Source organism: Pongo abelii, chromosome 9 (genome assembly GCF_028885655.2).
Source record: "Pongo abelii isolate AG06213 chromosome 9, NHGRI_mPonAbe1-v2.0_pri, whole genome shotgun sequence".
NCBI classification, from domain to species: Eukaryota; Metazoa; Chordata; class Mammalia; order Primates; family Hominidae; genus Pongo; species Pongo abelii.
Genome location: NC_071994.2, coordinates 92,103,292 through 92,121,974, shown reverse-complemented (window position 1 = coordinate 92,121,974; position 18,683 = coordinate 92,103,292). Strand labels below are relative to the sequence as shown.

General features: G+C 41.8%; 2 pseudogenes; one reads left to right on the top strand and one right to left on the bottom strand.

Annotated features, from left to right (window-relative positions):
• The first annotated feature begins 3,283 nt into the window (after positions 1-3,283).
• Positions 3,284-9,479, top strand: LOC100437044 (tripartite motif-containing protein 51-like; annotated as a pseudogene).
• Positions 9,480-16,915: 7,436 nt separating this feature from the next.
• On the bottom strand, positions 16,916-18,648 carry LOC129048864 (ankyrin repeat domain-containing protein 33B-like; annotated as a pseudogene).
• Between the last annotated feature and the right edge of the window lie 35 nt (positions 18,649-18,683).

Genomic DNA, 18,683 nt, shown 5'->3' with positions numbered 1-18,683 from the left:
AGTGGCATAGAATAAATTTGGATGGCAGAGTCAATGATGAGATTAGCTGTGGAAATGGGAAACCATTTTTTGGAGGACAGTAGTAATGCTGTGAACTTGTGAAAACAACAAAGTATTCAGTAGCAACTAAAATGTGTCTCCATAATGTCATTTTACAGATGCGTATCTGAAATCTGAAATTTGGGAGAACATTCTACTAGCGTTCTCTCGTGAAAAAATACAGCTGGAAGGAAGAAGGGAGGGAAGAAGAAGGAGAGAGAAACAGAATGCATTAGAGAGAAAATGTTATTTGGACTAAAATAGAATACTGCAGATACCACGACAAAGTGGTTAAAGTGTGTCTTATGGAGCAGAAATGGCAGAAAATACCACAGTAAAGAAATTTACAATTGGATTGTTAGTTCTGGCTTTTATTCTGTCAATGTTGTGGCTTCTAAACACATCAGCGCTCTCCTTTGATCCATGTGCTAATTAACAACCTACACTCTGCCCCCTCTCCCGGATTCTTTCATCGTTTTAAACCCAATCTAATTCTAATCCAGCTGGTCACTGTAACTCATGTAATCACCTAAGAATTTTAAAAATATTTTTGATGAATAAGTGAAAAATTAGCTGGTGCAATGGCATAAACCTCTAGTCTTTTTTACTTTGAAAGCTGAAGTGGGAGGATTACTTGAGCCCTGGAATTCAAGGCTGCGGTGAGCTAAGATTGTGCCACGGCACTCCAGAGGGGGAAACTTTCTTTGGTATAAGTAAATAAATAAATGTGCACTTAGAAGAATGCTTGTGCCTTGGAAGAAACTCAAGAAACAGTATTAATCAATTTTAGTTAATATCTAGTATATGTTTACTCTGATAAGATTGATGATTGATATGCCTCATTCAGGCAGTGGTTTTTACAATGACAGTGTGATGCTAATTTAATCAGTGATGAAAAGGTGTGTACTAAATATTGCATAAATCTAATCGTCTCTGTCTCCACCTTTCTTAATACCATAAATATCACTAAAGAGGTGGGTGCGGTCTTCAAAGATTCACATAAAAGGATGTAGAAAAGACAAGCTCATATTTATCCAGAGGAGGACAGCACTTAGAGTTAACTGCATTCAGTTGACCTCTGAAAGTCAGCTCTGCAGGGAATGAGCTCCTGATCTTGGGGAGTACTTAAAAGAATTTTTTCTTGGAAGAATTACTGCAGGAAACATTCATAGAACCTTGGGGTGAGTGTAACTTATATGGAGAAAATTATTTCTCTCTTCCTTTAAAATAGTAAATTACAGTGATAAAAATATCTAACTGTCTAAACTTACTTAATGATCTTATTTGTAACTCATATTATTGCTATTCATTTTATGACATGAGGTTATTAATTGTTGTCATTTTGTGTGTTCCAAAAGTGTTTAATATATTTTTGAAAAATTTTAGATATCTAGTGTTTGTTGCAATAGATTTGTATGCATCATGAATATATGGAATTCACATTAAAACATATATATGTACTGCATGTACTAATATTGGTACACTTAATTAAGTAAAAAAGGATAATTATTGAATACTGTAAATGTTGTGCTTTCATAACCTTAAGCTCTTAGACATGATTTTAAGTTACTGAGGGAATAATGAATTAAAAATGGTGATACTAAAGGAAATAAGAATGCTCTCCAAAATACCCTAGCTTAGAACTCAAAACACAATTGTTTAGCAGATAACTGTATAAGGAATGATTTGATACTTGATACTAGTTGTCATTTTAATTGAGGCTTACCTCAGGTGAAACTGTGAAAAATTCCTTGAAATGGCTCAGATGACCTCTGAAAAATATTTGCAATTCTTAAATTTTCACTTTTGGCACTTAAATTCAGCAGCGTTTAGTAAAAGAGAGTAAGGTAAAGGACTTCAAACTGCCAAAGCAAAGATTACAGTTTGTATTGGTCAGGGTTCTCCAGAGAGACAGAACCATAGGATGTATACATAACTCTCTCTCTCTATCTCTCTCTCTCTCTCTCTCTCTCTCTATATATATATATACAAAAATACTTAGAATTGTGGTGCAATTGCCTATCATATACCATACAGGTTTGTAGCCTAGGAACAATATGCTATACTGTATACCATAGGTGTGTAATAGACTATACCATCTAGGTTTGTGTAAGTATACCCTATGATGTTCAAACAATAACGAAACTGTCTAATGTGTCCCTCAGATCATATATCTGTCCTCACTCTACACATGACACTGTACGGGAGAGGAAGTCCACTAGGGGAATTTGTTCCCTTGATTATGGAGTCTGAGAAGTTGAACATAGGCTGTCATTAAGCTAGTGTCCTGGAGATATCAATATCCTGGCTGAGTTAGAATCAGCTTCAGGAGAGAGAGAGGAAACTGCCTTCTATCTGCCCTTTATCTTCAGTCTGACCTACCAGCTGGTTGGATAGTGTCCACCCACATTGTGGGCTGCTGTTCCCCACTTAGCTCAACAACTTACATGTCTCTCTGGAAACACCTTCACAGACTCACCCAGAAATAATGCTTTACTAATTCTCCATGTATTATTTAATCCAGTCAAGTCAACACCTAAAATTAACCATAATACCATATTAATATAATTATATATATTTCAGTTTTTAAAAAACTGACTATATGGCAGTTCATGGTTTGAGTAGCCCAAAGAAGAAGTTAATTTAAGCCATAAGAAAAATAAACCCAATATTTTTCATTATTTATTTTATCTCCTAGTGATCCTAGACTGGTTTAATTGCTGTCCTTTTGTTTATCTGGTGGGTTGGTTTGTTTTGGGGTTGTTTTTGTTTTAAAGAGCCAGCTTCTGGGTCCCTCTCTCTAAAAATATGTCATAGCGCCCTCTGACCATCTTCTCATGTTTTGTTACCCAATGTAGATTTTCTACTCCTCTCCCATAGTCATTCAGTAGTTATTTGAAAGAGAAATAGGGACAACCATGTTTTATTCTAGACCACTTAAGGTTAAAACCCGAGTTTCATATCGACATCCAGGGAATAGGTTTTTGAACAGATTTGCATTATGTTATGGGCAGGAACTAGGAGTAGAAGAGGTTGTGAGTCATCTAGTCAGTAGTGTCTGCTATAAAGCCTAAAGTCTCTCTTTGTGTATGAATTTTTCATTTTTGTTACAGAGGAAATCGTTTGTTCCGCTTTAATGAGCACTGTCAAGAAGAAAATATAGTTATCACATATCACCACATGTTCACAGGTTTTCACCAACCCAGACCCCAAAATGACATGCTGCTCTTTCTTCTTCAGAAACATGAATTCTGGAATCTTGCAAGTCTTCCAGAGGGAACTCACCTGTCCCATCTGCATGAACTACTTCATAGACCCAGTCACCATAGACTGTGGGCACAGCTTTTGCCGGCCCTGTTTCTACCTCAACTGGCAAGACACGGCAGTTCTTGCTCAGTGCTCTACATGCAAGAAGACAACACGACAGAGAAACCTCAAAATTAACATTTGTTTGAAGAACATGGCTTCCATTGCCAGAAAAGCCAGCCCCCGGCAATTCCTTAGCTCTGAGGAGCCAATATGTGGGACGCACAGAGAGACAAAGAAGATGTTCTGTGAAGTGGACAAAAGCCTGCTCTGTCTGCTGTGCTCCAACTCTCAGGAGCACTGGAATCACAGACACTGTCCCACTGAGTGGGCTGCTGAGAAACACAGGGTAAGTGATGCCTCTGAAGATCTATTTCTATACAGGACACATGAAATTCTTTTAAGTCTATTTCCTTGGAGATTGGATGATGCCATCTCTGTGTCCCTTTAAGCATGTCTGTTATGAGGTTACATGACTTCACACCTCTCAGATTTGACAAACATGAGGAGAAACAAAGCAAACTCTATTTTCTGTGGGCTAATTCTTCTCTCATTTTGGGTCCTTCGTATATCAGAGTGTGAATGATACTTTATTGTCTTCACTTGTGCTTCAATTCATGGCTCTTTTGCAGGAGGAGCTCCTAAAAAAAATGCAGTCTTTATGGGAAAAATCTTGTGAAAATCACAGAAACCTGAACATGGAAACCACCAGAACCAGATGCTGGAAGGTTAGTACCATATTACTCTGCCTTCTCCAGGAACTTATAGTGAACAAATGGGTGAGTTTTAAAATAGGAACTTGATTTCAACCCATAATGTTTCTGGAATTCAATAAACAAGGAAAAAACACTTGAGAAAAAAACACCCTAATTTTTTGTGTAAGTTAGTGTGACTCTTTGGTAGGATTTCTATTCAGACCACAGATGTTACCCAAGCATGCTCATCTGTTTCCATACAAACCTATAGCAATACCCCAACAAATACAAGAAACTGGGCCATTTCACAGTTCCCAATGGGCTGCCCGGATAAATTCTGGACACAAGAGTTATTTGTCAGTCATGGAAATTTCAGGTGACCCTTCTAAGGCTGAGTCAGTATGAATTTGAATCCTGGTGGGCAAGTATATTGAAATGTGAGCTAAATTTCAGGCAGAAGGAGCAAGAGCGCAAACTTAGGGAAAGCATGAAATTAAGTATCAGAACTAATTAATATTGAATAAGTCATAACCCATAATGGGAAAAGTGGTGAGAAATGTAGATTTGTGTCTTGATGAAGACATAAATATGTGAGAAATATGGGAACTAGTATTTAATAATAAGGAGAACTCTAAGGACTTGAGAAGAATTCTAGAAATGATTTTCTCTTTGTGGATGTTTATATTGAGGGTATGATATCTAATATTAATTCATTAATTTATTCTAATATTAATTCATTGAAAGATATTTTATGAGTAGCTAGTCTATGTCAAATATCAACTTAGAAAATTAAGGAGTAAAGAAGAAAGAACACACAAATCTTGCAATGGAAATGAGAAAAGCAAATGGTCACCATGCAGATATGTGAAGTACATGATGTGTTAGAGTGTAGTAGTGTCTGTGGAGAATAATCAAGCAGGAAAGTACAAAAGGAGAACAGAGGCCAGGGACTGGGGATGAAGGTTTGAGTTTTAAATAGGGTGGTCAGAAAAAAGGCTCATGGAAAAATTCACACTGAAACAAAATCTTGATCAGGAGGAAATATATATATCCTCCTGTTTGCCATCCTCTTCCTCATAAATATATGAATATATATGTGTATCTGGGTGTTGGTATATATATATGGATATACATGAGGAATATATATATATACACTCACAGATACACATATATATTCCTCATATATCCATATATACCTATATTTGAGAAATATATATATGACTAAATATATGAGAAATATGTATATATATATGAAAATAATTATAGGTATAGAAAACAGTATGTGTAGTAATATTTAATTTGCATTTATTTGGGGGTTTGAGGAACCACAAAGAAGTCCATGTTGCCAATTACAGTGAGTTTGGAAGAGAATAAATGAAACCTTATTAGAATATGTTATGCTGGGTGAAATGCATTGAGTTGAAAATGCTAGTCTGTGGTCATGTCATCATTTCTCATATAATGGTTTTACATAACTTGCTCCAATTCTCCAAAACAAAAATAATGGTTTTTTCCTAGTCAATATAACTCGATAGTTCGATTCTTAAGCAAGAACTGTGTTTTCTTTCTATAAACGTAGTGTGGAAGAGAGAAATCCATTTTTATATAACTATCTTAGAAAATATTTTATCATTAATCAAGCAAATGTAACTGGGCAGAAACAACTATGTTGATATTAGTACAGAAAAAAAAGGAAAGGAATAAAATTTTGTGGAATCTGAGAACTGACAAGATTGAGGATTAAAATATTGGGTGTTCAAAATGCTAAGAGAAATCAGTGAAATTCAAGAGAAGATAGATAAAACATTTCTCTTTTGACTAATTGTCACTGCAGCATTGTGTGAGTTTAAGGATAGAAGCAATCAGAGCTGAATATCAGAAGATGCCTGCATTTCTCCATGAAGAAGAGCAACAACACTTGGAGAGGCTGCGAAAGGAGGGCGAGGACATTTTTCAGCAACTCAATGAAAGCAAAGCCAGAATGGAACATTCCAGGGAGCTTTTAAGAGGAATGTATGAGGATCTGAGGCAAATGTGCCATAAAGCAGATGTGGAGCTACTCCAGGTACAGACTGACTGCGGGGTATCATGATGTTGAACATTCACATGCATGGGTGTTTTTCCTCTCTCCTGAAATCCGTCTCCCCCTTCACTTCCATGATTTGTTTCCAAAAATACGATTCGATAACTAATGCTACTTGGTTGGGAGGGTATAGCCTCTCCTAGTGATTCTACTAGACCGAAGGTCCCTCCTACTTTATCCACCAGCAACAAAATTTTGTAGAATGGCCAGGGTAACAGACAGCCCCAAGAAATATTTCCCATCAAAAGTCAGTGATTTATTTAGGATTTTTGAAAGTGAATAAAATGAGAAGTGATTCATTGGCATTTAGGCTAATTTGGAGACATGGCATGATGGAGAAGTTTGGGAATCTAGGATCACACTAGTATTATTTTGGGGTCCACTCATTTTGGTAACAGGGCTTAGGGATGATGACTGAGTAGCTTCTTTATGGTTACCACAGAGCATAGACTCTGTGGGCCTCCTCTTCCTTCACTTGTAAAGAGAATGTCTTCAAGACAGACTTTATCAGGACATTAATTCATGACATATGATAGACTGGGATTTTCATGACAAAAGAAACAGAAAAGGCTTTCCAGGAGGGAACACTGTAGGAAAATAATATCTTCAGAAACTGTCTCCAAATCTCACACTGAACTTAGTGGAACACTGCATCTTGTGGAAAGCATTAAGCCTTTCTATTTTTTTTTTTTTACAGGCTTTTGGAGACATATTACACAGGTGAGTGCATACCAAGATTTTAGCAGATGCTTTCAGTTTCCACAAATATCAAGCAGGAACTTTGATATTGAAGGTATAATTGATTCAGATAGTGATACTGCCTTGTGCTGGTTGTACTTTCTCCATCCCCCACCCCATGTAGTCATCTATTTTGTTGCCATACTCAGTGATTTTATTAAGCAGTTCAATGAAAGTTCTGCAAAACCAAAAATAAATAAATAAATAAATAAGAAAGAAAACAAAAAATAAATAAATGAAAGAAAAATAAAGGAAGTGAGCATCTCTATTCCTAATTTCCTTTTTATTGCTCAAAAGCCTTCATATTTGAAAGAGAAAATATTACATTTACTACATGGCTACAAAGTCAACCAGGGGAAGCCAGAGAGAAAAGGGGAAAGTATTTTAGCAGTGAAAAGTGTTGATGATTTCTAGTTTATATTTAAATATATCATTCTGAAAAATGGATGAAACAAACTATTTGGAATGTTTGAACCGTATAGGCCTCCAGAAAACCTCAACTATAAAAGGCAGGTCTCCCTGCCTGGTGCAAGTTTAAACACCCTGGCCTTGAGAAAGAAGCAACAGATGCAGCAGACTTAAAAATAACCCCACTTTTCCAGACAGTGATTTCAGGAATTTCTGGTGAGGTCTGGAACCCAGAATTTCATTTTTGAATATTCTCCTAGTCTTAAGACTAATGATCCTTACTAATTTGGAGCAATACGAAGAAAGATCCAAATGAATTCTCACTCAGATAGACTTTTCCATCGTGCTTGAAAATCAGCAACTGTGAGTAAGAATGAATTGGAAAAGGAAAATGATAATTTTGGAATTAGCAAATGTGTGGGTTAAAGGGATTCTCATGAAATGTCTTTTAAATAAAAGTGGTGATTTTTATGTGTTTTTTTGGCTGTAGATGTGGTAACTGTATCTTTCTCCTTGCAGGTATGAGTCCCTGCTGCTGCAAGTGTCTGAGCCTGCGAATCCAGAGCTCAGTGCAGAGCCCATCACTGGACTGCTGGACAGGCTCAATGGATTCAGAGGTAAGTGTCAGCCCATTGGCAGAATTCCCACAGTGTATTACTTCTTGTTAGAATCATGCGGGTAATATTTGACCCTTCATCAAATCTTTATTTCATTTCAGCAGGAAGTGAACCATACGACTATGCAACCCTTTTATATCTTTGTTTCTATTTATAGTCCAATTTATAACATGAAGAGTAAAACATAGTGAAAAACAAATATGTTCTGGGCTCACATGTTTAGAGTTATATATTGGGTAAATGGAATGACGTAAGAAATAAAAAATTGAATAAATGGAACAATGCTCAGAAGGAAGCTTAATAATCCAAGGTTACATAAAAATTTTACATTTCTTTACTGTATTTCATTTGAATTGTTAAACACATTTCATTGGGGAATAGAGTTCACTGCAGTTTGTTGGAGTATTTGTATTTTCTTACGATAAATATATATTATTGATATAATGTAAAATTTTGACTGAACATGTAAAAAGAAAGAAGAAATTATTATGTAAATAGGAAGTAAAAATAAAAATGATAATTTCAGTTTAGTTACAACATGAAGAGCTACGTGTAAAATCTAAAATTTGGTTTCAGTCTAGAGCTAGCAGGGACGTCCGCAGAGTGACTGGTAAAAGATTTTGCAAAAATCTGCCTTAAGTTACCACTTATAATTTGAACATATGGACTTTTATCCAGTTATCTAGAGCAGTGCTTGAGTAAGCTAAAATCTTCCCATTCTTGCCAAAATTATATCACTAGTATTTAAGAACAAGAAATACTTTAATAATAATGACCTCGATAGCTAAAGGGCATTCAGGGCATAAAATATTTCACTCTTACATTGGAGATTGGATTAAAACAGGTTGGTCTTATATTTCACTCTCTAATTTTTAAGTTTTCAATAAATTTTCAATGTCTTTTTTTAGGGTTTTGTTCTTCGTATGGAGAATATTAATCATCCTTATACTTTATTAAATGTTGTAGTCACAATTCTCCTGTCCTTGTAACTTCACATTTCTCGGTAAAGTAAATTCTTGGTAGAACAACGTTTCCCTCAAGAATTCTAATTTCTATTAGCTACATGTATCTATATTTTTTAAAAATTATTTTTGCAGTTGATTTTACTCTGCAGCCTGAAAGAGCCGTCATATCTTCCTGTATGGAGATTTGAGAAGCATGAATGTTGGATGTGACCCTCAAGATGATCCCCATAACACTGCAAAGTCTGAATGTTTTCTTATATGGGGGGCTCGGGCTTTCACATTTGGCAAATATTATTGGGTGGTTCACGTGGGGGACTCTTGGAATTGGGCTTTTGGTGTCTGTAACAATTATTGGAAAGAGAAGAGACAGAATGACAAGATAGATGGAGAGGAGGGACTCTTTCTTCTTGGATGTGTTAAGGAGGACACTCACTGCAGTCTCTTTACCACCTCCCCGCTTGTGGTACTATATGTTCCAAGACCTACCAGCACAGTAGGATTATTCCTGGATTGTGAAGGTAGAACCATGAGCTTTGTTGATGTTGATCAAAGTTCCCTGATATACACCATCCCTAATTGCTCCTTCTCACCTCCTCTCAGGCCTATCTTTTGCTGTAGTCACTTCTGATGAGAGAAAAGTCAGAAATGTGTCTATATGCTCTGGGAAACTGTTTATCCCAGAAAGCCCTCTTTTTTGCACCTCATCAAACAGGACAAATAAGTTATATTTAATGTCTTTAGTTGCATTCTAATGTCATCAAAACTCATTTATAGTGTTTCTATTAAATATGGTGAAAACACGAAAACCACGTGTATTGGTTCCTTTTTTAATCATTTTTGGAAAATCGTTACCCATGTTGTATGGCATAGAATATATTCTCTGGTTTTTAATTATTTCTGAATGTCACAAAGTGAAATAATAGATGAGAGAGTTGTCTAAATGAAGTTAAAATCAATGGAAGAAAGTAGAGACCTTGGGCTTCATGAAAAAACTTGGAGTAAAAAGACTCAATGGTAACCTGGAAATATTTTCTTTCTCTTCATCTAACAGAATTATACTTATCCATGTGTTTTATTTATGAACCTATACTTTGAGGTAATCTTATTTAACCTCCTATGCTGTGCTTATCTTTGTAAATCTCATATACAAATGCTCATGCATTATTAGAGTGCTGTTCTACAGTGAAATTTACAAGGGGATGAGGACAATGTTGGATCAATTAAATATTCAAATGGACATAACTGAATACTGACCCTTACCTCAAAACATACACAGTGCATTTCCACATGGATTCATGTTCTGAAGGTGAAGGGAACACAATAAAATATTCTCACACAGAAAGATTTCCTAACCAGGACAAAAAAGTAAGAATTAAGAAGAAAAATTTAGTTAGTTTATATCAAAAATGATGACTTCTATGTTTCAAAATATGCCATCCAAGAATCAAAATGCAAACCAAGAGTGGAGAAAAATATTTATCCCAACATATATGCAATAAAATACAATACAGCTGATTAATGAATGTAATAAATAAAAGAAAATGAACCAAATATAAAATTGGGAAAATATTTGAACAAGCACTTCATAAAATTGGAGGCATAAAATATCTGGACAAATATGAAAAAGCGATTACTTTTATTAGTCCTCAGAATAATAAAAATTAATCCATAAGTTGAACTACAGGCCTCCATAAAAATTAGCAAAATTTAAAGACACATAATATTGTGTGTTGTGAAAGATAATCACCATAATTTCCAATGACTCTCATGTAGGTTGTCCGATATCAAAGGGTGTATATTTGTATATTGAAGAAATGATGAATAATAACCTTTCTTCGGGTGTTTTAGGAAGTCATATAATGAATAAAAGTGGTTTAAGAAAAGAATGAATTTGGCTTCTAGTATTGTTAAGAAACAATAAAAATAAATGAAAGAAAGGGAGGAATGATTGATTTCATGGTTCTGAGAAGTGGGAAGACATGAGTTTATGTACATAGCTTATTGGTAGAATACATCAGTCAGTCTAGGCTCAGTGGCTCAAGTTCGTAATCCCTATGATTTCGAACTGCTACATCAGGAAAGGGTTTTAAAGATGAATTTCCCTTGAATGATTATTTGTTTTTAAATCCTGTGATGAAATATTTGATATTAGAATGCTCAATTGTATTTTCCTCTTTAAAGGAGTGAGTCAGAGCAGTGGCACATGCCCCAGTGTGTGAGCTCAGAGCTCAGTGCTCAACCCATCACTGGACTAATGGACAGATTTCATGACCTCCAGGTGAGTGTCAACCTTCTGAAGTGATGACCACACAGTGCCCTTCAGGCATGTCTGTCTTTCTTTCTTTCCTTCCTTCCTTTTTTCTTTCTTTCCTTCTTTCTTTCTCTCCCCCCCCTTCCCTCCCTCTCTCTCTCTTTCACCCATGCTGGAGGGCAATGGTGCAATCTCGGCTCACTGCAACCTCCACCTCCCAGGTTCAAGCGATTCTCCTGTCTCAGCCACCCAAGTAGCTGGAATGACAGGCACCCACCATCATGCCCAGCTATTTTTTTTCTTTTTTCTTTTTTTTTTTTTTGTATTTTGTAGAGCTGGGGTTTCGCCATGTTGTCCAGGCTGGTCTTGAACTCCTGACCTCAGGTGATCTTCCCATCTTGGCTCCAAAAGTGCTGGGATTACATGCATGAGCCACCACTCTTGGCCTCAGGCATGGTTTTACTACAGGCAATTTTTTGTTCTTTATTAATCTTTCATCTTATAAAAGGGAACAGACTGTAAATAGCATTTTTAAGCATACTAGTAATACAGTCCTTATGATCATATAGAAAAAATAAATGAAACCTGGTGTAATGGTAAACATCATTCAGTTTCCTCTTGAGTCTGGACCTTTTGGGTCTGGGTCTCTCTGTGCAGCCAAGGCAGGTCAGATGGACAGACATGGTCCAGACCTGGCCAAATGGGTTCTACACAAGCCTTCTGGGTCAACACTGCCTTTCAATAAAGACCTGGGCTGTGATGACTCCAGCCGTGTTCTCCACCACAGTGGGTGGAGTGCTCATAGTGGGTCCTCGGGCCATGAAAGACCCCATTATATACATTGAACAACATGCCATCAAAGCATTTCCCATCTGACACTGCCCGGGGCCCATAACAAGCTACAGCAGCATCATAACCTTTGCCAGCACGAAGCCCAGTGTCCTTTCTGTTTATCTGTGTGTATGAGTAAACACACTTACGCTCGCCTGTGCATACCCTCACACCATAGTGTACACTGTCCACAGTGGCACCGCCTGCTTCTGAGGGCCGTGCCTTTTATCAAGTCTTATTTCAAGCTGGCTCAGCATGAGGAAATTGTGTATGCAACACTGACTTTCAATTGAGTCACTCAAAAATTAGTAAAATCATTTCAGGTAGTGTGTGTTTTTCTTTTTCCTGCTTTCAAAAACAACCTCCAGAGGAGTTTTTTTAGCCACTTATTTAAAATGTTAATGAAGGAACCTGTGATTGCAGGGGCACAGAAACGAGCAGTTGATTTAAGGGGGAGTGCTGACTGCCAGGTGCAGAATCCATAGAATTACCCACCATGGGAGCCAGAGGGACCTGCGCAAATCCCTGGGGAGTGTGTTAGAATTTCCCCAAATACTGTAAAAGAGAAGAGTGCTCATACTTTATCACGTGAAAGACTAATGATGTCTAGGAGCTGACACAGAACAGGAGGACTCTGACCACTGCAGGACCAGCGAGATGTGTCAGGACAGAAATGAGTAAGCTTGAGTCTCCGGGCACACCTGGGGAAAGAGTAATGCAAGGCACACATCAGGGCTGTGACTCACTCCTCAAAGCAGGCTTGGGTCCCCAGGGTAAGAGTGAAGAGACAGCCTTCCCACATCATGTAGTGTGGATGGCAGGGCTGCAGGGGATGTAGTCCTCTTGCCGGTGGGCTGCCAGAGACCTGGCAGCCAGACCCACTTCTTAGTGAGGGCACGTTCGTTTCCTCTCTGGGATGCATTTCATCATATTCACTTTGTACCCACGATTCTTCCTGACAGCCTGAAACAGCAGGGTTTGCATCCTTTTCAGGCCTGGGGTCTGGCCTTACCCCAGGGGCTTCTGTTTCACTCACAACAGACTTGCCTCCACACCGGAGACCTGGTCACTGCTGACAGAAGGGAGAGAAGCAGGCAGAGGGGTCCAGCATGGCCCTCCTGCATTCATAAATCCTATTTTCCAACAAACATGACGAACTCCCTGTCTCCTGCTCCCAGGAGGAGGCTCGGGTCTCAGGAGTGGTCAATGCTGAGATGACAAAGCTATTGAAATTCTGACCTCCATAGTCTTGAGGTCTCTAGTGTTGCCAGGAGACTGTCAGGAGGAGCTCAAGAAGAAAGAGGCACACGATGCTTCACACTGCTTTTCCCAAGTGCAGCCAAGGAACAGCCTCTGCACACCGAGGTAATTCTAGATGATTGGCTCCATGCTCTTCCCTCCTCCTTTCTAGGGAGTTTAGTGCTGGCTGACTGTAGAACACTTTATTCACAGAAGTAGAAAAAATTGTCACTCTTAATTCACAAATTCACATGCTCCAACGTCAGACCGGGAGTGACCGGTTCTGGAGGGAAGTGCCAGGACTGGCTCATTTGTGTTCTCATCAGCTGCCTCCATGCACATGGAGGTGGATTTCACTGGTGAAGATACATGCTTTCACATCCACAAGAGGTTCTCCGAGGGACAGAAGTGACTTCACACCCACCACAAAGCCATTTCTGCTGCCAGAGTCCCCAATCTCCAATCACCAAAAAATTCTCCACCAAGGGGTGAGCTCCACCCATCTCACTTATAATCAGTAGCATCGACATTGTCTGAGAAATATTTATTCTGTCCAGTTTAAGCTTAATTTTCATAAACACTGAAAAGTAGTAAAATAGACTTTAGCTTTTCCTTTAACTATATATAAATCCCTGAGAAGGTAGCTGTCAACTTGAAATTCACTATCTACAGTTAATTAACATCAGGGTGCAGGGAGGGACCCTGAGCCCCATCCGTGTGCACAGCAGGGGCTGGGCTGTCATTGCAAGAGAGCAAAACTGGTCTCCCTTCTGAGCAAAGAGGAGGGGGTGGGAGGGGCACGGCAGTGTAGGAATTCTTAGCCATCAGCACAGATGCTGGCAGGCCTGCTGTTCACTCACTCTGGGGGCCTGGAGGTCCCACCATGATAACACCACATTGCCTCACAGAGGACCCTGCTTTTCTGTCCTTGGTAAACCTCAGAGTAGGTGGTGCCAGGGATGATAAAGAACTTAACCAACTGGGAGAAGAAAACAGGCAAAGGAAGGAAGGTGAATGAGGAAGAAGAGATGAGACAACAGGGGTGGGAGAATGTGGTGATAAAGCCAGGGGGGACAGTGTGGTGGCAACTGACAGGAGAGGAGAAGGGGATCCATGCTCATCAGTCCCCTCCTTCCTGAACAACATGAGGGATGCAGGGAGGGCGAGCCCTCAGTGAGTGAATGCAGCACTTCAAAGAAACAAAAATAGACAAAAATAATAAATGTTCTCCTAGGACACCAGGTTTTTAAAGAGGCCACTGTGAGACCTCTGAATGCCCAATGCCCAATAGTGCTGAGCTGGTAAGTGACAAGAAGCCTGCACCCCCCAGCCCCGTGCACCTCCTGAGACCGAGGAGCCTGTGTCACCAGTACCTAGAGCTAGAGGAAAGGGCTTCCAAATGGCTCAGGAAGATGAGTGGGCATTTCACTCCACCTCTGGGACCAGATGACCACACCTCCCCTGAGGAATCCCTTACCCAAAATAATTGAACATAATAATGTTGCTTAAATATAAACTGGCTCATCTGATCACCCCGACACTGACTCCAGGACACCCCCCTCAAGGTGGCTCCAGTTGCCCATCATCTAGACTTTTCTCCCTGCCCTCCCACACTCCCTGAGCCTGGCTGGAGGTCTGCTTGTCCCCTCTGCTGCCCACTCCAAAGATAATAAGAAACCAAGAGCATGGGCTCGCCATAGGTTGAGGAAAGAGGCTTGGTGACACTTCCTTTGACTTGGAAAATTCCTCTACTAGCAAATCTGCTTCCACATGGCAAAAATGAGAAGTGCTGGGCCAGTAGCCAGGCACACAGCTGCAGAAGCTACCTGGACCTGCCTCATGGGCCAAAGAGAAGGGCTGCCCACAGGCAAGCCACGGGTAGAGTGAGTCCAGAGAGACCAGGGAGAGTCTGGGATCCAGTCAGGGATGACCCTTCTTTCAGTTGGGTCTAGTGGGTTTTCAAAATCCAGTCTTTCCACTGGGGCCATACCAAAGCTCCGGGGGAGGTCAGGTTTCCTAGTCCCACCAGAGCCTCCCGTGAAGTTGTCATTTTCTCTCAAGTTGCATACACTGGCCAGGTAAAGGCAGCTTCTACTCACCAGGCAAGTGGCCAGCTCACCTTCAGATTTGCCAAAGAAATCTGGGTCCTGCCCCATACTTGCTGGCTTGGCAGGCTTTTCAAAATGCAGGTATCTCTGGAGCTGTTTTGTGGACACCAGGAACGTTACTTGACAAGCCCTGTGCTGGCCCCAGGGTACCCTGTGCACCTGGGTAAGGCTGGAACACATTGGGAACAGGGACCCAACATGCCCACTCCGGAACAGCATGGGACCTGGGGAAATCGCCAGTTGTCTGCTGTCCTGCCATTGCTGTTCTACACATCCCTGGAGACTATGAGCATCAGTTACAGTGTGGTAGTGGCTGGTCAGGACCAGAAATGTCCATTTTTGACCTGGAAGCAGCAGACACCCAAGGCTTAGGGTAGAAGTGGGGGCCCCATACCATTCCCAGTGCCAACTTCCCATGGCGGAAACAGGAAGGAATATCTGGCAACCCACCAAGGGTCAGATGCCATATCAGCCCCAGCAAAGCTGCCAGACACTGGCTGTTCCAATGACAATTAGACATTCTTGGGAAGGTGGAACCATTTGTGAGAGCTCAGGATGGGTGTCCTGGAAGTGCCACTTAAAGGCAACTGAGGCCTCTCAAAATCCCTGTGTTAGAGCTGCAGCTCTCTATGTGGGCTGCAGTGCAGTCACCTGTGGAGCTTTAGGACAGGCCCAGGGCTCAGCTCCCCGGACCAGTGCCTTCAGAACTTTCACAACAGGGATAGCCGGCTTGGAAAGTCATGCCTGGGAGCCCATGTGACACTGCCTGGCTGGGTCCTGGGCTGACAGAGGTGAGCGTGGAGCTCGTGGTGACTTGGTAATGCTGTGAATTATTTACGTGTGGCAGAAAGGTGCCACAATGCCAAGGCCCCACGTCTTGGAAATTCCATGAGGTCTGCATGAGGTTGAACTAAACACCAAGTGCAGTCCTCAAAGGAAAAATAAAAGAAATACCCACATAAGGGACTCTGGAACTGAGTCTGGAAGAGAGGGCTGCCTGGTCCACTCCAGGAGAATTTGCCTAAAGTAAGTTTGCTTCCCATTGCATTCTCTTTGCTTGTTCTAAACATCACCTCCCCCCTATTCCTTTAATTTGCATCATTCTGGGCTCCTTACTCTTGTTGCATCCTTTTTTTACATTTTAAGGATGTCTGGATTCAATTTACTTAAGAGCATATATGGCTTAATTTTGTATTTCTGGTGATCATCCATTACATTTCCCCCATTTTATCAAATGACACTTTTTCCTCATACCTAGTTTTAATATGTTAAAGATTTTCTATCCAGTTTATCTAAAACTCCTTGATTAAACTGAGTTTAATCTAGCAATACATACATGCTTATCTCTGCATTGTTTTATAATTTGACGATAAATGTTTTTCCCCAATATATGACTGTATGGATAATACTTTTTAAAAAGATACAATAAAATATGATAACTCTTTCTCACTTGATCATGTGGCTGAATGAGTCGATCCTTCCATCAAATAGAAATATCTGGCATCGCTTAATCTAATTAATAGAAACATCCAGTGTGCACGTGCACCCACAATGAGAAGAAAAGACAGCCAAAAGGAGAGAATCCCATGATTTCTGTGTAAACTCCTACAGATATCATAAATATTCATTGCTAGAAACAGTATTTTAAATAAAAGGTCTTCAGGCAACCGAAACTGCCTTGAATACAAGGGGCCCTACCACCTGTAAAACTTGTCAAATTGGATAACAATTAAAAATACAAAATTACACAGAAAATACCCTTTAATAAATTGAGGTTTTTTGGATTGAGACGTAGTTTGGCTCTTGTTGCCCAGGCCGGAGTGCAATGGCGCGATCTTGGCTCCCTGCCACCTCTGCCTCCCGGGTTCAAGCGATTCTCCTGCCTCAGCCTCCCGAGTAGCTGGGATTACAGGCATGTGCCACCATGCTCGGCTAATTTTGTATTTTTAGTAGAGACGGGATTTCTCCATGTTGGTCAGGCTACTCTCAGACTCTCAACCTCAGGTGATCCGCCCGCCTCGGCCTCCGCCTCGGCCTCCCAAAGTGCTGGGATTACAGGCGTGAGCCACCGCGCCTGGCCTAATAAATTGATCTTTAAAAACATCTTAATTCAGGTTCTCTAAAGGGAGCCTTTTAGGCAACATGCCCGCTAGGTGTACTGAATACTAGGGTGGCTGTGTCAGGCGAATCGATGTGGCTCCCCCAGCGCCTTCCTGGGAGCATCCTAGAAAGACAGCGTGGAAACGCGCGCGGCCTGGTGGTCCCGGGAGCGGCCATGGTGCCCAGCCTCGCGGCCTCATCCTGCCCTCGAACCCCGTGTCAAGCACCCGCGGATTCTCAACGTCCTCTTCTTCCAGGGCGGCGGGCGCTTCTCCTGCACCTTGGCCTGGCGCTTCTTCTCGGCCTCCTCAGCCTCCGGTTTCTCCTCCTTGGCCCCCTTGTAAGGCCACTTGGGTATCCGCAGGTGGCCACTGTCCTTGGTGCTGCCCTTCCGTGCCGGCCTCTGGGACTGGAAGGTGGCCGCGGGCGCCTTGCTGAGGCGGACCCAGAGCACCACCACGCCGGGCCACAAGCTGCTCCGCCGCAGGCGCTGCAGGGGCAGGAGGCTGGCCTTCCACGGGGCGGGGTTGGCAGAGCCCCAGGACCCTGGCAGCGGGGCAGATGTGAAGCCGGCTCTTGGGGAGCCCTCACAGGGAGCCCGCGGTCTCTGGGCAGGGCCGCTTGTGCTGCTCTGCGCCCTCCGCTTCGCCCGCCTCCTGCGCCTGCCTCCCCACCCCTCGCCTTGCCGCCAGAATTTCCTGAGCCGCCAGGATTTCCTGCACCGCCAGCCGCCTCTTCCCCACGCACAGGGAGCTCTGGGGGCACACGGTCTGGCACGCGAGGGCCACAGCGGGGCTGTTAGAGGCTCGTGGTCATCCTGACCATGGGGTCCAGGGCGCCCGGGTCCTCTGGGCCCCGCACGGAGCGCGGCGTCAGCACGGACAGCTCGCAGTCCCTGACCCCTCTGCAGGCAGTTTTTGGAGCCCTCGGGCTTCAGCGCCCTCTCGTGGAGCGGAGGCAGCTCAAGCTGGTACTTTTCCCCCAACCGCTCCCGGCAGGGGCGCTCCAGAAGCCTCTGCATGAGGCGGACGTGTAAGTGGCCACTCCTCTGGCGACATCCCACGGCGGGGACCCTCGTGTGGACACCCGCCCCTGCTAGCTCAGGGCTCGGATGCGATCGGTTCGACCCTGCATGGCGGCTTTCAACCCGAACGCGTCCATCCTTCAAGGTCAAGACCCAGGACATAGTTCAACAAGTAGTTGGTGATGATAGCGTGCCCTGACTGGGCCAGAGCAGCCTCTTTAGTAAAACAGCACAGGAAAGTCATGAAACAGATGCTCAGCTCCTTTCTTCATTTTCACT